General features: G+C 43.6%; 1 protein-coding gene across 16 annotated transcripts in view; it reads left to right on the top strand.

Moving 5' to 3' along the window:
• Positions 1 to 20,420, top strand: part of MGAT5 (alpha-1,6-mannosylglycoprotein 6-beta-N-acetylglucosaminyltransferase) — a 390,386-nt gene that overhangs the window by 158,081 nt on the left and 211,885 nt on the right. The gene's annotated exons all lie outside the window — the stretch shown is intronic.

Here is a 20,420-nt window from a genome sequence, read left to right as displayed (position 1 = left end):
AAGGCCTGCTCTGAACTAGGAGGAGAACCACAGGGGCACAGTGGTTCTTACTGGTATAAGATAAACCCCATCAACTTAGTATGGTCCCTGTAACCCTAACTTTAAATTTATTTTTGAATAATGTGTTCAAAGACTTTTACAGTCTCATCATGATGTGTAATATTGGGTGGTTTCTGTGATATGTTTCCCGTAATGAGCTCCTGGAATTACTTTTAATGAGAAGATTCATAGCAGGGATAAAGGAAATACAGAGGTGATCTGGGAGGCTCACACCAGGTAGAGGTTCCTTCCCCTCCCCATTTTCATCAAACAATTTCAAAGTCTGTTCCACATAATAGATTCTCTCCTCCCTGCTGTTAAAGAAGAGCCATGGCAAACTTGCCTCCTTTGTGTATCCAGGGAAATAGGCGTTCTAGAAATGGCATTTGGGGAATAAATGGCCCCTGCCTGATCTTGGCCTGATTCTGTAGCCCCTTGTGGACACCTGGATGTGTGTGTCTGACCCCCTTCTTGTAACTGGACTCTTGGATAAAAGAATAGAAATGGATTTAAAACAATCCCCATATCATACATAATGTGTATTGTCCACAGCTCACATTTGGACCCACCCACCCACTCCCCCGCCTCTCCCACATCGCTCTGCCCTGACGTTGGCCTCTTGGCCTTTGTGGTTAAGCTAGGCCTTGGCCTTGTTAGGTGACCACTGTCATTTCCTGGGGACCCAGGACAACGCAAAGAGCTTTGATGAGGATAAGGATTAGGTGCTTTGAGTGAATGGCTGTGAATGAGTTGTCTATACTCCTGGTGGGTGGTATACAAGCTCTAGCTAATGGATAAAATAAATAGCTGGGTTACTTTTGAAATTTTAAAAATCTACTTTAGTACCCTCTCTGGCTTGTTTTTCTCTCCCTTTCTTATAGGAAACGCACAGCCTTAAGTGGAACGAGATTCTTTTCCTTTCCCACCTCCCAGTGTCAAAACATTTAACTGTTTCACATTATGCAAGCTTGTTGTAATACCTTTCTGCTGTGTTCTCTGCCCTTTAGCAAGTTTTAAATTGCAAACTATATTTCTAATAATCCAAAGTATCTGACCAAACAGAGGCATTAAAAGTAACTTTTAATTACAACACAGAGGCAGTGTCATCTGGGCCATAAATCCTGTCTTCCTTGCAGTTTCCAGCAGCTTCTGTAATTAGACAAGAAAACCTCCCACTGTGTTGAGCTGCTTATTAATAAATGGAACCCAGGCCTCTCCAGCCTCCACTCCTCCACCCCTGTTCCCAGTAGGAAGTGCTGTTGAGAAGGTCCTCTCTGATTTCCTGGCAGTTCTGTAGGTTCCTGTTTCAGAGGGTTGTGTGTGTAGGGGGGGGGGTGGTGTTCTGTCTCTGGCATTGCTGCCTCCCACTGCCTCTGTCCTGGAGGGCCCATGTCCATGTGTCGACCATCATTCTTTTCCCTGATAATGGATCTCACTGCCTCTGATTGTCTTGTTTGTGTGCCAGGCTCACAGGGAGATTTCCTGCCTGAGTTTCAAGTCCCAGGGTACACAATTGTGGAATGAAATGTGATGGAGGCAGTGACTACTCTTTTCAAAATGGAGTCCCTGGCCCATGCATGGAGCTGGTGCACTTGGTTAACAAATATCTCTGAGCACATTCTCTAAGTCAGGGGTCCCCAACCTCCAGGATCGAATGCCTGATGATCTGAGGTGGAGCTGATACAATAGTCATAGAAATAAAGTGCAAATAAATGTAATGCACCTGAGTCACCCTGAAACCGCCCCCCTTCCCTGTCCACGGAGAAATTGTCGTACATTGAGTCGATTCCTGGTGCCAAAGATTGGGGACCTCTGCACAAAGTCCTTGGATTTGAAAAGGGCTTCTTTAAAAGTGCCACTGGTGCTGTGCTTTTACTAATATTTATAGAACCAGAGAATTTGGTTTTTTATCTTTCCTTTTTGGGAAAAGAGAGCTAATTTAAAGTTCTGCCTTTGATAACTAACCTCATTCTTACTTGTTTTCATCTTTCGTGTGTGACACGCTCCATACCTTTGAGATTTTTACTGGCCAATTAGAAAAATAATACACATGTATGGAATAACACAAACTATGGTCACTGTAAGAGGGGCTGTCTTTGGAAGGCTTCTGATAGGAAGGTAAACTTAGAAGGTGGTTAGGATGGAGGCAATTGGGGATTGAAGAGGAGATACAGACTAGAGATGGATTGCTACCCAGGTAAGAAGTTAGAAGGAAGGAGAGGAAACTCGCCATTCTCTGCCATTAAACTGTTTCCAGTTCCTGAGCCTTGGAGGAACTTGGAGCCTTGCTTTTGTTTACTCTTCTCAGCATCTCAGAAGTAAGTGCTTTCGCAGGTTTTATGAGTTTAAGTATGTGGGAGGGGGTGGGGCTGAGGTGAAGACCTCCTCATGCCAAGCAGAGAAGAGATTGTTTTCCCCGCTCCTTGCTTTCCGTTTTGTGAATCATCTCAAACGGTGAGTCTAGAAAAATGTGCTCCCATTTTCTTCGAGGTTCCTAGAGAGCTGACAGTTTCCTGGACTACTTAATATCCTGTCTAAAATGGAAGTTCTTTCTGTCTGAGGGTCTGTTTCTTTGGCTGACCTGTGTGCTAAGCAACAACAAAAAGAAATGTCATCCTTCTGTGAGTGCGTGCGTGCATATGCACCCCTGCCAGACACCGGGCTAGCCACAGTGAGGATAGATGTGACGTGAAGAATGCAGGCATCCACCTTTATTTCCTCCAGAGGTCGGAGGGGCCATTGTATCTTGCAAAGAACACACATGTATTTTTATTTGCCAGGTCTATGGGTTAGCGTGCCATAAAGAGGGCCAAAGCACTTGAGTTCCCAGTCCTAGTTCATGGTCAACCCCTCATGGCTTTTTTGCCCTTTTCCCTGGTCCATGGCCAGGCTAGCAGTTCTCACATCCCTCCTGTCATAGCAGGGGTGGCTTTTGAGCTATGAGAGTTCATTTTTTATTGGGTTCCAATACTAGTTGAGTGAAGTGGTTCTTCCTCCCTTGCTGCATTAAGACATGTGGTAATTGCTCAGAAATGTTCTCCCTGGTGTGTCTTTACTGCTTACTCTGGTGTCTTATTGCTAACGGATGTTTCTGATTGCTTACTGTTGTGTCTTATTGCTCGCTGATATATCTTCTGGCTGACTATAAACTGTATCTAAATTGGATACCATAGCAGTTGAAGAAGAATTCTCTAAATTTATTTTCTTTTTAGGGATATGTGTGTGTGTGTCTCCCCTTGCCTTGCTCTGTTTAACTATGTTGTATGTGATTTTTATCCAAAATGGCTTGTCTTACCAAATTTACTACTCTAGGGCTTTTTTATTATGTGAAAATGAATGTTCCCCTAGAGAAACTGTGGTGGAAATGGACTTTAGGAAAGTAAAGAACCAGATTTGAACTGCATTTTTGAGCAATCTTTATCTTACTGAAGAGGAAGGTGAATCAAAGACATGAAAAAATAGGTTGAAAAAAACCCCAAACCTACCTTTCAACCAATCATGATTTCTTCAGGTTTAATCACTGATAGAACTTGTATATTTCCTTGTCAAAATTACTTTTTTTGGGAATGATACTTGGGTGTTTTTTTTTTTTTGAAAGACCAATTCTGCTTTTCTCTGGATTTGTGATTTTAAATTCTGAAGGGGAGAGAATAGGTTAGGGTTGGTGGTTCTTGGCCATGTACTGACATAGGGGAAAGGTAAAGAGCTACAGGTGTGTAATGTGAAAATGCTGGCCTGCTGAGGACTGTCATTGTCTGCTTCTATCCTTGTTTGGCCATCTGTGTCTGGTTAAAAGCCTGGCTGTTGAAGGTGTTTAGTAAGTATTGTCCACATTGATTGGATTATGCTGGAGGGGAGAGCATTTCACTTCTGCAAGGAATTCCTCCCTGTAGCTCCCCTTCTCCACTTACATGTACAGGGATTTGCTCACAAGTGGGACTTGGCTTCTCATTTTCCTGTTTTAGACAACAGTGGCAGACACCATCTAATAAATACAACTCTGTGTTTCTCGACCATGACTAAACTTCCCATGGGTGATTTGGTGCTCTGGAGCCCTGGATAGTATGTGATGGTTCCTACTCTAGGCTGTAATATTTGCGGGGAGTGGGGATATTGTGCAGCTCTCTGGTGAGGGGAGGGGAAGCAGGAGTGTGGGCACTTGTGTGTACAAATTTATTCATTTATACTCTCAAGGGCCTGTTGTCATTCAACATCAGCTGAATAACTGGCCAGTGCTGACAGTTGACTAGAAGACAGAACATCATGACCACATCCATCCCCTTGTGCTGTGATCACTTACAGTTGCAAGGTGAATGAATTGGGAAACATTTGCAAAATCAAAAATACAGGCACAGCTCAAGAGGATGCTTTCTGATACTGAGTCTAAATTGAACATTAGGCAGCCCTGCGTTTTCCAAATGTCAGTTTCAGCATGCAACATATTCTAGTATTTGGAGTTGAAGTGCAGTGTATTTGAACTGGGATGTTGTTCTCAAGAAAAGAACCATGATTGTTATTCTTAGCATTCGAAAATTGAAAAATGTTCCTGCTGAGTTCCAGGGACTGCGTTTGGAAGTGCAGCTTCCCCCCTCTTGGTGCTGCTAATGGACCTTGAAATGAAGTCGCACCTGTGCTGTTTCCTCGTTTGTGTCCCTGTGACATCAGATATGCTGGCCTAGCACCAGCCCCGCCCAGAAACCAGCACAGCGGATGACTTTCCCAGGATCAGGTTTTAGCCTGTCAGTGGCACTCCAGGCACTGCCTGAGAGAAAGGAGAGAGAGAAGACTGATTTTTATTAATTAAAGAAAGATTTTTTTATTAATCTGAGCAAGAAGCCAGTATGTTCCTTCTGTCTATCTACCTGGCCTTGTCTGTGTCATTCTTTGCACAGGGGGCAGTCAGTATTTGGCTACTTGTCAGAAACAATCCCTTTAGTACCATCACAGAGAATGTATGTCTTTGTTGGTCTGGTTTTCACTTTGTGTGGTCAAGGGCACTTTGATTTTTATCACAAGGAAGGAGGAAAAGGAAGAAAATACAGTTCAGGAGGAGTGGTGCTGACCTGTGTGCCTGGGTATTTTTCTTTCTTTTTTTTTTTTTAGCTTCTTATTTTGTATTAGGGTATAGCCTTGTGATAGTTTCAGGTCAACAGTGAAGGGACTCAGCCATACATATACGTGTATCCATTCTCCCCCAAACTCCCCTCCCATCCCTGCTGCCACACAACATTGAGCAGAGTTCCATGTACTATACAGAAGGTCTTTGTTGGTAATCCATTTTAAATATAGCAGTGTGTACATGTCCATCCAAACTCCCCAACTGTCCCTTCCACCCATCCTGCCCCCTAACCCCTGCTCTCTAAGTTTGTGCGTCTCTTTCTGTTTTGTAAGTTCATTTGTATCCTTTCATTTTAGATTCCACATGTAAGGAATGTCATAGGATATTTCTCCTTCTCTGTCTGACTTACTTCACTCAGTGTGACATTCTCTGGGTCAATCCGTGTTGCTGCAAATGGCATTATTTGATCCTTTTTAATGGCTGAGTAGGATTCCGTTATATATGTGTACCACATCTTCTTTATCCACTTCTCTGTCAGTGGACATTTAGATTGCTTCCATTCTTGGCTCTTGTAAACTGTGCTGCAGTGAACATTGGGGTGCACCTTTCAGTTCGTGTTTTTCTCTGCATATGTGCCCAGGAGTGGGATTGCAAGGTCATATGGTAGCTCTATTTTTAGTTTTTTAAGGAACCTCCATACTGTTCTCTATAGTGGCTGCACCAATTTACATTCCCACCAACAGTCTAGGAGGATTCCCTTCTCTCCACGTGCTCTCCAGCATTGATTGTTTGTGGATTTTTTGATGATAGCTCTTCTGGCTGGTGTGAAGTGATATCTCATTGTAGTTTTGATTTCTCTGTGCCTGGATATTAATATCATTGGTTCTCAACTGCCTGTGGTTTTTTTCCCCCCAGGCAGTTTTGGTTGTCACAACGGAGAATGTTGTGACGTCTAGTAGACAGAAGCCAGGGATGCTGCTGAACAGCCTGTGCTGCACAGGCTGGCCCACAGCAGAGAATTATCTAGCCCCGAATGTCAATTGTGTGGTAGTTCAGAAACCCTCATCTATAAGGCATTGTTAAAAACTGGTTTTCCCACTTATGACCAGTGAAGAAAGATGTTTGAGACATTGAGGTTTCCTGATCACCAGCTGAAACCTTTAGTCTCCTTCCCCATTCGTACCAAGGCAGTTTGCAAGCCTCACCACTTTTTGCTTTGCAACTGGTCTTTGAAACCTTTAAAAAAAATGTTATACACTCCCAGAAGACTGTTCTAGGATTCTGACCTTAAGAAGCCTCTTTCCTGGACCCAAACCGTACAATTTTGGCAATTTGCGTTTTACTCTGGCTTATATAGAATATAATTATTTCTTTTCATAAAAGAGCCACTAATTCAGAATAATGAAGGCAAAGTAGTTGGAGAGAGTGGATTTAAATTACCAGGATGTTTTAGAAGAAATTCCATTTTATTAATTTTAACTAGAGTATATAATTATCTAGATATGAGCGAGTAAATTAACTAAGTTAAGGGAAGCAAGAGAGGTCCCTAAAGATCTACTTCACAGCATGAAATACCCTCCAGACCTTAACTGGAGCAACATAAAAGAAGATGAGACAGGAAAGGTAGGTTGGGGGATCTGTGAAGAGTTTTTAATGTAGTACTAAGGAGTTTCTATCTTGTTCTGTATGCAGTGACAGCTGATGAAGGTTTAAAGCAGGCAGATGATTAGATGAGGTCTGTATTTTCAGAGAAAAATGTGGATGCAGAATGCTTTTAAAGTGGGTCATAGAGAAGCCAGGTGAAAGTTGAGTTGATGCGTGTAGAAGGATTGAAAGAGGTGTGTGAGGGAGGCTAGGGAGAAGGAGAGGATTTGAGATCCACGTCGGGTGGAGCCCACCTGACGGGGTTGCTGGTGGACCATGGGAGGGGGCGAGGGAGGAGGCGTCATAACGATTCTCAAGGATGGAGCTTACATGATGGAACACGGGGGTGGTGCATTTATGGAGGAAAGAAGCCAGCAAAGGCAAGATTTGGGAAAGACAGTTGCCATGTGTTAATGTGGACTTTGGAGTATAAATTGCTTTGCTGCAAGCCATTTGTTTAGAAATACCAGTTTAAAGGAAGTTGGAGCATTAGTTCTCAGGAGATGAGGGACAGTGAAAGGCAGTGTTTGTTCCATGCTGTTGCTGCTGCTAAGTCGCTTCAGTCGTGTCTGACCCCGTGTGACCCCATAGACGGCAGGTCACCAGGCTCTCCCGTCCCTGGGGTTCTCCAGGCGAGAACACTGGAGTGGGTTGCCATTTCCTCCTCCAATGCATGAAAGTGAAAAGTGAAAGTGAAGGATACGCTCAGTCATATCTGACTCTTATCGACCCCATGGACTGCAGCCCACCAGGCTCCTCCATCCATGGGATTTTCCAGGCAAGAGTACTGGAGTGGGGTGCCGTTGCCTTCTCCGTGTTCCATGCTACCCAGGCTCACACCCTTCTCTACTTTGTGACATTGGGTCTGTTTCTTAATGTTTCTCTCTTTTTTATATTTATTTGGCTGTGTCGGGTCTTAGTTGTGGCACATGGAATCCTCACTGTGGCGTGTGGGAGTCTTGTGTTGTGGCACGTGGGCATCTGTAGTTGTGGTGTACAGGCTCAGTGGTTGCAGCACCCAGGCTTAGCTGCCCCACAGCATGTAGGATCTTAGTTCCCCAACTAGGGATGGAACCTGAGTCCCTTGCATTGAAAGGTGGATTCTTAACCCCTTGAGCACCAGGGAGTCTCTCTTAATCTTTCAAGGCTTACAATTCCTCTTCTATAAAATTGGGAAGATAAAAATAGTGCCCAATAGTCCCCAAATAATAATAATGGGGGTTGTTTTTGAGGGTTAAGTGAGATCAGCAAACTACATAGAAACATACCTGGTGCAAAGTCAGCACTAAATAAACATTGTTAGTTACAGTTTAAAGGCTACACATTTGGAATATTGATATAAGAATGAAGGCCATATTGACTAATTATTAGTTGTTAATGTTTATATGTAATATAATACTGACTAATTGTTAATATCACCACAGTGAAACTAATAACTGATATTTGGATAGTGTTTTATGGATAAGAAAATATTTTCATACACGTATATTACTTCCTTGAGTACTTTAAACTTGAAGTTCCCCAGTTGACCTTTTTGTCCGTTCTTAGAGACTTTTGTTTGGAGAAGGCAGTGGCACCCCACTCCAGTACTCTTGCCTGGAAAATCCCATGGATGGAGGAGCCTGGCAGGCTACAGTTCATGGGGTTGCTACAAGTCGGATACGACTGAGCGACTTCACTTTCACTTTTTACTTTCATGCATTGGAGAAGGAAATGGCAACCCATTCCAGTGTTCTTGCCTGGAGAATCGCAGGGACGGAGGAGCCTGGTGGGCTGCTGTCTATGGGGTCGCACAGAGTCGGACACGACTGAAGCGACCTAGCAGCAGCAGCAGCAGAGACTTTTGTTATCAATACTGAGAGGAAATCCATGTATTTATCAGTAATCAAACAGAAGTAGAATTGGGGGCCCATGTAGTTGGTGGGTTCGGAAGATGAGGCCGAGATCACACTGCTGGATGCAGGCAGGCTTGGGACCATCTCCAGGAACCTCAGCGGTACTGCTGTGAGCATGGGCGTCACTCTTTGGCCATCCTCACAGGGTGGTGGCAGAAAAGTCACCGGAGACTCTAGGTTTCTGGCAATAGTATTTGGGAACAGCTTGGGTTGCAGTGTATGCCTCTCCATGACCCAGTGACACTGCAGTAACCTCCTGACTGACTCGGCCTACATCATGTAGGTCACCCCGAGGTTTCATGATGGGAGAGTGTCCCTAAAAAGATTCCAAGCAAGCAGATAGAACATAGACAATGACCACAGATTCCTATCATGTTATGGTTTGGATTTCCAGAGTCATCATAAGCCCAGCTCAGGCTTTTCTTTCCAGCAGGGTTCATAGGACAAGGCTTCTGGAATGCTAGCCTTTCTGCTCCCCCAGTTTATTTTAAACTCATTATTGAATTGTTACAATATTGCTTCTGTTTTATGTTTTTGGATTTGGGGTCGGGAGGCATGTGGGATCTTGGCTTTCTGACCAGGGATCAAACCTTCGCCCCCTGCATTGGAAGGCGAAGTCTTAACTGCTGGATCGCCAGAGAAGTCTCCTGCCTCCAATTTAAATGCTGCTGTGCCTGAGTGTGTGCCTCAGCCCTTCTAGGAACTGGCCCAGCCTACAACGTGCTCTTTGTGTGTGCCTAAAACGTTGCCTTGTTTTTGTCCTCAACCTGGATGCCCTCCATTTTTCTAGCTTACCCTTATTTATCATATTTTTTCAAGCCTCACCTGAAGCACTGTTTCCCATAAGAAGGCTTCCTTGATGTCCTTCGCTCTCAGGGATTTCTTTATGCTTTATGTTCCCCACGACTACTATGTGCATCCCTGGACGTTTCCACAGCCAGGCTCCAAGCTCTTCAAAGGCATGGGCAAAATAGCCTGTTTTTCCTTTCAGCCCTATAAGCCTGGTATATAGCAGTGGGCGAAAGTAGCTCAGTCGTGTCTGACTCTCTGCGACCCCATGGACTGTACAGTCCATGGAATTCTCCAGGCCAGAATACTGGAGTGTATAGCCTTTCCCTTCTCCAGGGGATCTTCCCAACCCAGGGATCGAACCCAGGTCTCCCACATTGCAGGGAGCCTAGCAAATAGCAGGTTCTCAATGAATGTTTGTCCAACTGAACTCATGCCTCCTGCATCCGGAACGGGAGGAATGTTTGTCCAGCTGAACGCCTGCTGGCCACACACCAGGTCAGCCACAGTTCTGAAACTTTTAGCACGACACTGGTGTCCACACTCTCAGTTCTGAACCACTGTGTCTGCTACCTTGGCAGTTTCCTGAATATTTTAGGAATTCCTGAAAGTACCTAGAAAGTTGACTGCTAAGTTGCTCAGAAGGAAAAATACTTTTGCTTTCCTGTGCTTTCTGGAAACTGTGATTCCATAATAAGGTAATTTACTTTGTCATTTCTTCACGGGTAATTATAAAAATGTAAGTAGGATTAAAAAAGAATTTTCACCAGCTACACTGTATTGAAAGTGAAAAATATTAGTCGTTCAGTTGTGTCCGATTCTTTGCAATCCCGTGGACTGTAACCCGCCAGGGTTCTCTGTCCATGGGATTCTCCAGGCAAGACTACTGGAGTGGGTAGCCATTTCCTTCTCCAGAAAATCTTCCCGACCCAGGGACTGAACCTGGGTCTCCAGCGTTGCAGGTGGATTCTTTACCATCTGAGCCACCAGGGAAGCCTTATATTAGGGATTTCTCTGAATGAAGAGTTTTTGCAGAAGAGAGGCGGGGACCCACCAATCTTAGTGCTTTTGGACTCATTACTGACACTTCAAAGTGGCTTTTTCCATTTCAGAAAGTGAGAGTGAGTATCCCTTTGGGGGGATGCCATGCTTCCCCAGCTGTTTGAGGGAACACATCAGGGGGAACAGCAGCCCTTAGGAGCATGCATGGCGGTATTGGCCTTGGGACCTTGTACAGGCTTTATTGTGTTTATGAAAATGCCTCCAGGGTGGTTCTGCGGATGGAAGATAGGACATGCCAAAATTAGACGTGTTTGTTTTAATCAGAAGGCGACAGATCCCGCTTGCTCTAATTTGGCTTAATGAGGTATGTGTATACAGTTGTGCTATCAGCTTGCATATGGTATTGATTCAAAAGACGTTCCACAGCGACAGCCCCGCATATGCTTTACCCAAGATGTTCCCTTGTCTTTGCCGCCTCATCCTCTCTCTACCTGTTTAACACATTACTTCAGTAGAAGCCGTCTAGAGCCTGAGATGTACAAACCCAGCAACGTTTTGGAATGAAAGCTGTTTGGATGAAGCAGGGGACTGTCTCTGTCTCCACGTGGTTGAAAAGGATTTTTCCGTTCAGAGGCTTTTGCGGTTTTGAGGGATTTTCTTTTAAGCCGTGCTTTTGCTTTGCATATCCCTAGCTTCTAAAATTAGGCAGCCTCAATGAAAATCAGTTGCCAGTTCAGTTTTTCTGTCCTTGTTGGATCTCAGAAAAAGAAGAGATGGAGCCTCTGTGGTAAAGGTGGTCTGAAGTTGTTGGCTGAGTTTAGAAATGAAGGTCAAAAGTGTCCAGTTTGAAACGTGAAGAAGAGGATCTGAGTTGCCCCATGGTTCAACCTGCTGACCTCATTTCATGGCGGTCTCCTTTTTCTGTCCCTCCTTGGCCTGTGGACATAGGGCATATCTCATGTGCATGATCACAGCCTCCCAAGTCCATCCGTGCCAGACTGAAGTTCTGTTGCATTGACAGAGTCAGCAGAGGGGCTCCTGTCACGGGTTAATAGAAGGTTTGCAATGCATTTTGATGTGCTTTGTCTGAGGTGACCAGCTACACTATGAACTCCTTTAAAAAAATGTTTTTTTATTGAAGTATAGTTGATTTGCAATGTTGTATTAATTTCTGCTGCACAGCAAAGTGACTCATTTGTACGTACATATACATATATATTCTTTTTTCATATTCTTTTCCATTATGGTTTACATGGACCTTGTTGTTTATCCATCTTTATGTATAATAGTTTGCCTCTGCTAATCCCGAACTCCCTGTCTACTTCTCCCCACCTTCCTCCCCCTTGGGAACCACACGTCTTGAACTGCTTTAAAGCTGTCTTGATGTCTCATCTTGGTGAACTTCCCAAGTCAGCATTTACAGTGGAGACTTTCGTCTCTGCTTGGGTGCAGCTGGAAATGGGCTCTTGAAACAGAGTCATTGTGAAAGAACCATGGTGAACAGCAAGTGAAGTCCTTGTGGGAGGGGAGGGTGGTCAAACTGCGGTCATAGGATTCTGGTACAGACCCTGAACCCTGGCTGCTTGGGTTCACATCCCAGCTCTTCCCCGTCTGAGCCATGTGTCTTTGGAGAAACCCAGTCAATTTCCTTATCAGTAAAATGGGATTAGAGTACCTGGGCTGTGGTGCCATTGTGAAGACTGTGACTTACTCCTTGGAAAACACTGAAGGCCACACACAAAATAAGAACTCAGTAAAGTTTGGGCACTGGGACATGCACAGCTTAAGGACGCAGTTCAGGGTTGGACCTGTGGGCCAGGCGGGTAGAAGATGGTCAGTGCTTGGTGAGTGTGTAAACTAGCCAGTTCTCATGCCATTTTTCCTGGAGAAAACTGGACCTGGGGAACAAAATTCCTGGAAGCTTCTGGCACTCACAGACTGGACAGTTGGTATCAAATGATCTTGAGCAGAACTCTCAGTCCCCTTTCTAACCTGCTGTTGGTGATTTCTTACTATTGCAGAGTCTTAGCTTTGTCGAAGATAGTGATGCTTATGTTCTCCCCATGAGTGGCAAGTGCATGATGAGATAAACATGTGCTGGGAGCCTGGCATGGCATCTTGTCCCCACTTACCTACAGATCCCACCCTTTGTGGTTAGTGCCCTGTTGGAAGGGAGGAGTCCAAACATAATACAGCAAACACTGATGTGCATTTTATACCCAGCCCTGTCTGGAGGGTGCTGGGTCTTGTGCCAGGCTTGGGGCGGTAGAGGCGGGGTGTTGGGGGCAGATGGTGGTGCAGCCAGGTCACCAACAGAAGCTAAGGCTGTTGTGGGCAATATAGGGCTCGCCATGTAGCAGAGAAGGAAGAGAGGTTGACGGTGCTCATGGTACCTTTCTTGGCTTTCAGCCTAGAGCTTCTTTCAGGACCTGTTGGCTTTGCCTGGGGAATGACCTTCAAACACTGTAGCCATCTGGGGATAGGTCTGGGAACGGCCTACAGGGATTGGCACACAAGGAATGTCCACTGAACGATGGCTGTCATGTGGCCTTCGTCACAGCCAAGTCTGGCCTTCTGGAAACCATGCTGACCCTTCACTGCACCGTCTCACTCCAGAGCAGGGTGGGGAGCTCTTATGCTGTAGAGCTCAGCTCCCAAGGGAAGGCAGTCATTAACCTGTCTAAACTTTATGCTAATATAACTTTCTCAATAATTGCTCTCATTAAGTTTGGTTAATAGGAGCAGTACATGTTATAGCGAGATGAGCTAAAGAACAAAGTAAATATTTAAGACTTTATTTAGGGGTGCAGTTGGGTTGGGGTAAAGAGAAGATTAGTAAAAGCTGAGTCTGCTGGTGTCTGATGTGGAAATACAGTGGAGTTCTTGGGTGAGGCTCCAAAGGTTTCTCTTGGGTAGCTCCCCTACACTGAGCTGGGGGAGGCCAGTGGGTGTCTTCTGGGGGACAGTTGTGAGCCCTGTTCTCTCCTTACGTTTCTGGCTCCCATGAGACGGAGTAACATGGCAGTGTAGAGAAACTGCCTTCTCTGTACTCCCAGGCATGCTGTGAGGATTAGGAAGGTGGCTGTTGCCGCATGGCTCTGCCATGCAGGGAGGATGTTGTTCACTAAAGGCAGAAGGCCATTAGCAGCAGCTGAGTTGGCCAGGGAAGCCCGTGATGAGTGCCTGCCCCTGGCTGGGTGTGCTGACCTGTCATCTGAGGGCACCAGGGGATTAATTTAACATGGTTTTCATGCCTCTAGGCTACCAGTGACCAAAAGCAGCCATCATCTCTTTGAGTTTATGTAATAATAGGGTACTATTCTCTAAAGGAAAGGCTTTTATAAACAGGACTTTACTTCTGTGTTATAAAAAAGGGGTAAAATTTGACTGCTAAAAATTTAGAAATTGCAGCTAAGCACAAAGATAAAAATACAAAGTAGCAGTTATTCTATCACCCAGAGATTAATTGATTTGCTGCTCTCCTACCAGATACTGTGTGTTCTGTGCTGGGTGCTTCCTAGGCACTGGAGATAGAGGAGTGAGCAAAACCAAGTGTCTTCATTCATGGAGGTAACATCCCAGCAGTGAAGGCAGATGATCAACAAATACAGAAACACACTGTGCCCAGGGGTGATAAATGCTGTAGGAGACAACTAAGCAGGGTGAGAGATGCGGAAGGGGGGCTGTTTCAGGCTGGGGGGGTTGCCAGGGGAAATCTCTCTGAAGAAGTGGCATGGATGGAAATCCAGATGAATGAGGAAGGGAGCCACGAGGCCACCCGGGGGAGGTTGGTCCTTGCACAGGGATCCCTGGCACAGCCTTCCTAGGTGCATTCAAAAAACACTTGTGTGCTCTTTAAATCTTTTACTGCAGAAGACGGTTTATTAAAACCCCCAAAGAAAACATTTACTATCAACTGTATCACTTGAGGTTTATGCTTCTGCTAGGCTCAGACTGGGTATTTGTGAGACGCTGATGGAACCATGGTCAGGTGTTGTGTTAACGCAGGGGTTTGGTAGGTGATGATCTGCGTGTGTGTAGAAGCCATGAGTACAGGCCCCATGCTCGAGCTGTTGCAGTTTGAATCTGACTTCCACCAGCCGTGTGGCTTTGGCTAAGTCATTTAGAGAAACCAAGTTTCAGTCCTGTCATCTGTACTATAGAAATTAGTTCACAGGGACATTGGGAGGACCTTGTGAGAAAGTACATACGAAGTAATGGCAAACAGAAAGTGACCAGAAAATACTGGCTATTATGATAATGATCAAAATGAGGTTTTGGCAAATTGTAGATGACTTTGTGGAGAAGGCAGTGGCACCCCACTCCAGTACTCTTGCCTGGAAAATCCCATGGACGGAGGGGCCTGGTGGGCTGCAGTCCATGGGGTCGCTAGGAGTTAGACACGACTGAGTGACTTCACTTTCACTTTTCAGTTTCATGCATTGGAGAAGGAAATGGCAACCCACTCCAGTGTTCTTGCCTGGAGAATCGTAGGGACGGGGGAGCCTGGTGAGCTGCCGTCTATGGGGTCGCACAGAGTCAGACACGACTGATGCGACTTAGCAGCAGCAGCAGCAGCAGGTGACTTTGTTGCATAGACGGGTTAACCAAATCTAAAAAACTTGTCCATTGTATTGAAAGGTGGGCAAGAGATGGATTGGGAGTTTGGGATTGGCAGATGTAAATTATGATTTATTGGAATGGATGAGCAACAAGCTCCTACTATATAGTGCAGGGAGCTATATTCAATATTCTGTGATAAAGTGTAATGGAAAAGAATGTTTTTATGTGTAACTGAATCACTTTGCTGTACAGTAGAAAGTAATACAGCATTGTAAATCAACTATCCTTCAATAAAGTAAAGTTTCAAAAAATTGTATTTAAGGCATCAAAGTGGGGACAAGTTCTATTCATTTGCCAAGTAGGCTTAATATAATCAAAGCTTTAACAGAAGGATCATGCATTTGGGGTGGGGTTTGAGCTTTCTGTCATGAAGTAGATGCAGATTTGGTTGCAACAACTTCTCTGTTTTTGCCTGTCTCTTCAGATTTGAAACCATTGTCGAAGAATGTAGTATTTGTTTTTATAGAAACTGTTCTCAGATTTGGGGATGTTGGTGTGTGACAGTGAGTCTTCAGAAGGACACAGTGATGTCATCATTGGTCCTGTGTGGTATTTGTGTGGCTTGATCTACACTCGGTTCTTAGCTTTCAGCTTATTGCTTCCTGAAAGATGGTACGTAGATGAGAAGTCATCATGGTGTATCTGGGTCCAAGATGCAGATTTTCTTAGTGTTTCAGTCGCCTCCTCTGCTCTCCTTGACTCAAGATAAATTCTTGGACATAAGGAGTCATGAGATGAAGGTCTGCCCTGCATCCCAGCTCCACAAGAATCCTTCTACACATGACCTCCAACCGTTGCCTGCTCTGTTCTTAGATCCAAAGGAGAGAATCATGTGCATTCCCCTGGCCACTGGGTTTTCTCTGCGTGACTCCAGGGATGCCAAGATGTGGGCATCAGTGCTGGAAGGTTTCTGAGAATATGTGAGTGGCTCGTGATTGGCTGGCTAGCATTTAGAAGATTTCTGAATGTTAGCTGGCCAAAAGTTTGAGGAATCCCAGGCCTTTTGTGCAGTGAGCTATGGTGAAGGAGTATAGAACCAGGGACCCAGGAGGTCTGGGTTCTAGACCTGCCTCTGTCAGAACTGACTGTGAGATCAGGTTTTCTGTTTCTTCTTTCACAGACAGATTTTCATGGACTTCTAGAAATAGAGAAGACTTTCTATTTAGAGCACCCTTTCTAGACTAAAGGATACTCTAACCTTTCCCCCAAATTGAGTGACTGCAACCTTCTGAAATCCTTGGTGGGCTGCTCTTCTAGCCTAGATCTTATGAAGCATCAGTGGATCTCTGTCTATGAGGGGTTAACAGATTATGGCCCATTGGTCACATCTGGCCCACCACCTGTTTTTTAAATAAAGCATTGAAATCCATTTGTTTCCATATGTGGCTGCTTTTATGTTACAAATATAGAATTGAGAAGTTGTGGTGGAGACCATATGATCCACAGAGCTGACAAATATTTACTTCCTAGCTCTTAACAGAAAAAGCTTGCTGCCCCTGCCTCTAAATGAGCGGTGCTCCCTGGAGTGCAGTGCATGACCTGTGCTTTATGAGCTTGGCCCCGGTAGGGCTCAGCCAACATAAAGGATAACCATCCAAGTTTGGGGCCATTCTGATTACTCATCTTGGCTTTGCCTTCTAGAATAACTCCTCATCTTTGGAGACTTGTGTCATGTGACTGCAGAGTATTCCTTTTCAGGCATTACATCCTCACCCTCTCAGATCTGTCCCAGTCCATTCCTGCATGATGTGTGGTATCTGCATTCCCCGCCAGACCCCATGCTGTCCTCTGAGCATGCTCCAGTTTGCCAGGACTCTGCACTTAAACAGTGGGATACCAGAGCTGTGTTCATTCCTCTGGAAACTAGCTGCATGGTCCAGAGCTTGGAAGAAAGGAGGGGCCTTGCTTTCCTCTTGACGCTTTAAAGTTTTTATTGTCTTCTGAATTAATAGTTTTTTCTTCCATTTTTGGCTTTCATTTAGTCAGTGAAAGAGCAGAGGCACGGTGGTAGCACTAGAGACAACTTCCAGGTTGACACTGGCCCATTGATCAGTATGGTACTGGTATAATTGCTGGAGCAGGTACAATGCAGCTAGTTAGCCCATCAGTTTCCCATCTTAATCACAGGGATGTCATTAAGAGTGACGTCAAGATGTCATGTCAGAGGACATTTCACCCTTCCCTCCTTTCCCGATCTGGTACCCCTTTAAGAAGGGGGAGGGATGCATTTGTGGATAATGATAATTTAGTTGGTGTTCTAATTACTCTTAAGTCATTTGTGTGTAATCTTCTCTAGAATTTTGCCAAGAATGAACAGGAAGCTTATTCTTTTCATAATCTTATCTCCTCTACCACATTTGAATGGAGGAAACATTTGCCCATCTCTGGTCTTCTCAACAATTTCTAGATAATGGTACAGGTATTCCCATCCTTCAAATCTATATCATACTTATACTTTGCCACCCTACAGATTTTGGCAATAGAAATTAAAAGCAAAGTCGTTGAAAACACTATTAAAAATGTTTAAAGCCCTGTATGAAATTACTATGAAAATAACCACCTCAGTATGCCTTGTGTGGCTGTAACACACTGACCTTGGTACAGCGTAGCTTTTTGTCATTCACCACTGTACATTCCTTGTACCTCTTGAACCTTCATTTGTTATTTGTCAAAAATAAAAAAGTAAAAAGAAACTCACAAATCCTTTGCAAGTTGATCAGATTCCCTTGGAGATAGCTGCTTTCTTAGTAAAGGATGAAGTTGTAAAAATGTGACGCAGTGAGCTAGTCACTGGTGTGTAGTTCTTTGAAATAAGTCATCCCTTTTCCCATTCTCAGATCAAGTGCATGTGGCCCATAGTTAAGTTTGGGAGAAGGAGTCGGTGAGTGGATGAGTACACACTTTGTATTAGTGGCTGTGGCTGAACAGATTTGACTTGTGGGGTGTTCATTAAATAAAACAACAGCAAAAAAGCCACCATTTATTGATGGATTGCTATGTCCCAGGAACAAATAATCATTTTAAAATACTTTCCTAGTTCTTATCTCAGAGCAAGGCTGCAAAATAATTATCCCAATTTAATAGAGGAGTAGCAGAGTAAGAGTGTATCATCTGCCTAAATTGGTGAAAACCTGAGCTGGGACTCAGATCCTGGTTGGCTCAGAACAAAACTGCACATCCGGAGACACCCACAGCTGAGACAATAGAATTTCATCACCCCTCAAGCCAAGGTCACATCCGGGGTGTTTTAAAAGATGAGATCAGTTTAAGCCGTAACAGTGGAAGATAATGTAAGAGACAGGACCTCTTTTGGTAATTCTGTATTATAAATGTGTCAGGCACCATGCATACTTTATTTTGTGGGTTTTTTATTTTTGGGGGGAGGGGATTTCTTTTTGCTGTTGTGCATTGATTACCCTTTGATTTTCTTCTTAACCATTAAGTGTTTAAATGAGGTCATTTTTCTCTAGAGAAATACCAAAAATTGTTTTCCAATTTTTGTATTTTACCTACTTTGTAAATTAAAATCACTGTAAAAATGCTTGACCAAGTGATACAAATTTACTGTAGGAAATTTGGAAGATACAGAAAAGTGTATAAAAGAAATAAAAATGACCTGTAAACCTACTATTTAGAGCACCTGACTGTTAACATATACTTCCTTCTTTCTTTTTTCTACGCAACTATCCTTGTACTCTGTATAGTCTCTAAGTCCTTATCTTTAAAGGAGCACTCTATTATATTTTCATTGTTCTTCAAAAGCTTTATTTTTAAAAGAACTACATAATGTTCTCTTATTTCATTACCTAGATCTCTAATTTTTCTATTATGAAAGAAATAATATCAACAGATCACCCCTTTTTTTTTCTATTATGAAGATTGCTACAATGAACAAAAATCTTTGCATCTCTGACTATTCTCCTGGGAAAGTTTCATGGCTATCAGATGGCTAGGCCTAAAGTATAAGCCTCGTCTTAGATTTAATTTTTGTTTTTATCAAATTAGGACATACACTTAATTAATACCAGGCTTCTACAAAACCAGTCACCTGACCTGTATTTATTCATTCTTCCCTCTCCCTGACAAGTGTAAATACCTTTAACTCTATTTAGTTGTTCCTTCCAATATATATCTTTGTATTTCTCATTAACATGTCTGTGCTGCTTTCCTTATCTTGTAGTTTGCAGTGTTACCTCCTGGTTTTCTGTTGTTGAAGATGGGAATGTAACTTTCTGACACCACATACCACCATTGTCAGGAACCTTCCCACACGTACTTCTTTTCCCATCTGCTAGAATTCTGATATTCTGATTTTCTTCTTTTTAAATTAAATCAGCTGTCAGAACTTAAGTATAAAGACATAGATTAGCACTCTAGTAAAATATTATGATACTGAATTGCCTTCCTGATGCATCTTTTTGTTTGTCCCAGAGTTAATAATTGACTTTCTATATTTGTTTCATTTTAATAAGTATAGTAAATGTTTACTAGTTACTTTCAGGGTGCCAGGAATAGATCATTGAACAAAACAGAAACAAATTCTTGCCCTCATCAAGCTTCAGTCCTAAACTTTGCATCAGAATTCCTGTTAATCTGGCCAGCAGATCAGGTAGTTTCTTGGAGGCGTTTTTATTTAGCAGCTTTCTTCCTGGAAACTTGTGCCCTCCTGTTGCAGCCAGGCCTGGTTGGTTTCTGGCCCTCCTATTCAGTCTGTCCTGGGGCTGCTGCCCTATTTCCAACAGTCTAGGAAGACTCTTTCCCTCTCTTTTGCTCCTTTTAAAATTGTTTTATTACCTCATCCAGATAAAGCTCATTTTCAGGTAGTTTCCTAAGAGAGGGTACATGGGGAGAAAATGTTTGACTGTTGGAACATATCCTTTTTTAATTGACCCATAACATTATATTAGTTTTAAGTGTACAGTGTAATGATTTGATATTTGTATATATTGCATAATGCTAATCACAGTAAGTCTCAGTAAATGGAAACTATCTTTGTTCTACCTTGAATGGGAAATTGTTGTTGTTGTTTAATTGCTAAGTCGTGTCCCACTCTTTTGCAACCATAGACCATAGCCCACCAGGCTTCTCTGTCCATTAGATTTCCCAAGCAAGAATACTGGAGTGGGTTGCCATTTCCTTCTCCAGGGGATCTTCCCGATGCAGGGGTTGAACCTATGTCTCCTGCATTGCAGGTGGATTCTTTGCTGCTGAGCCACTTGAATGTAAAAGTAGTTGAATATAAGATTCTAACTTTGAAAATTGTTTTTCTTAAAAATTTGAAGACCTGTTCCTTTGTGTTATTTTGAGATACTGGTTGTATTCTCATACCTGGGTGTGAACCTGTGGCCCCTCTGGAAGCTGGTGGCCTT

The sequence above is a fragment of the Bubalus bubalis genome, chromosome 2 (genome assembly GCF_019923935.1).
Source record: "Bubalus bubalis isolate 160015118507 breed Murrah chromosome 2, NDDB_SH_1, whole genome shotgun sequence".
NCBI lineage: Eukaryota > Metazoa > Chordata > Mammalia > Artiodactyla > Bovidae > Bubalus > Bubalus bubalis.
The sequence above is the reverse complement of the archived record's forward strand: the minus strand, read 5'-3'. Positions and strand labels throughout refer to the sequence as shown.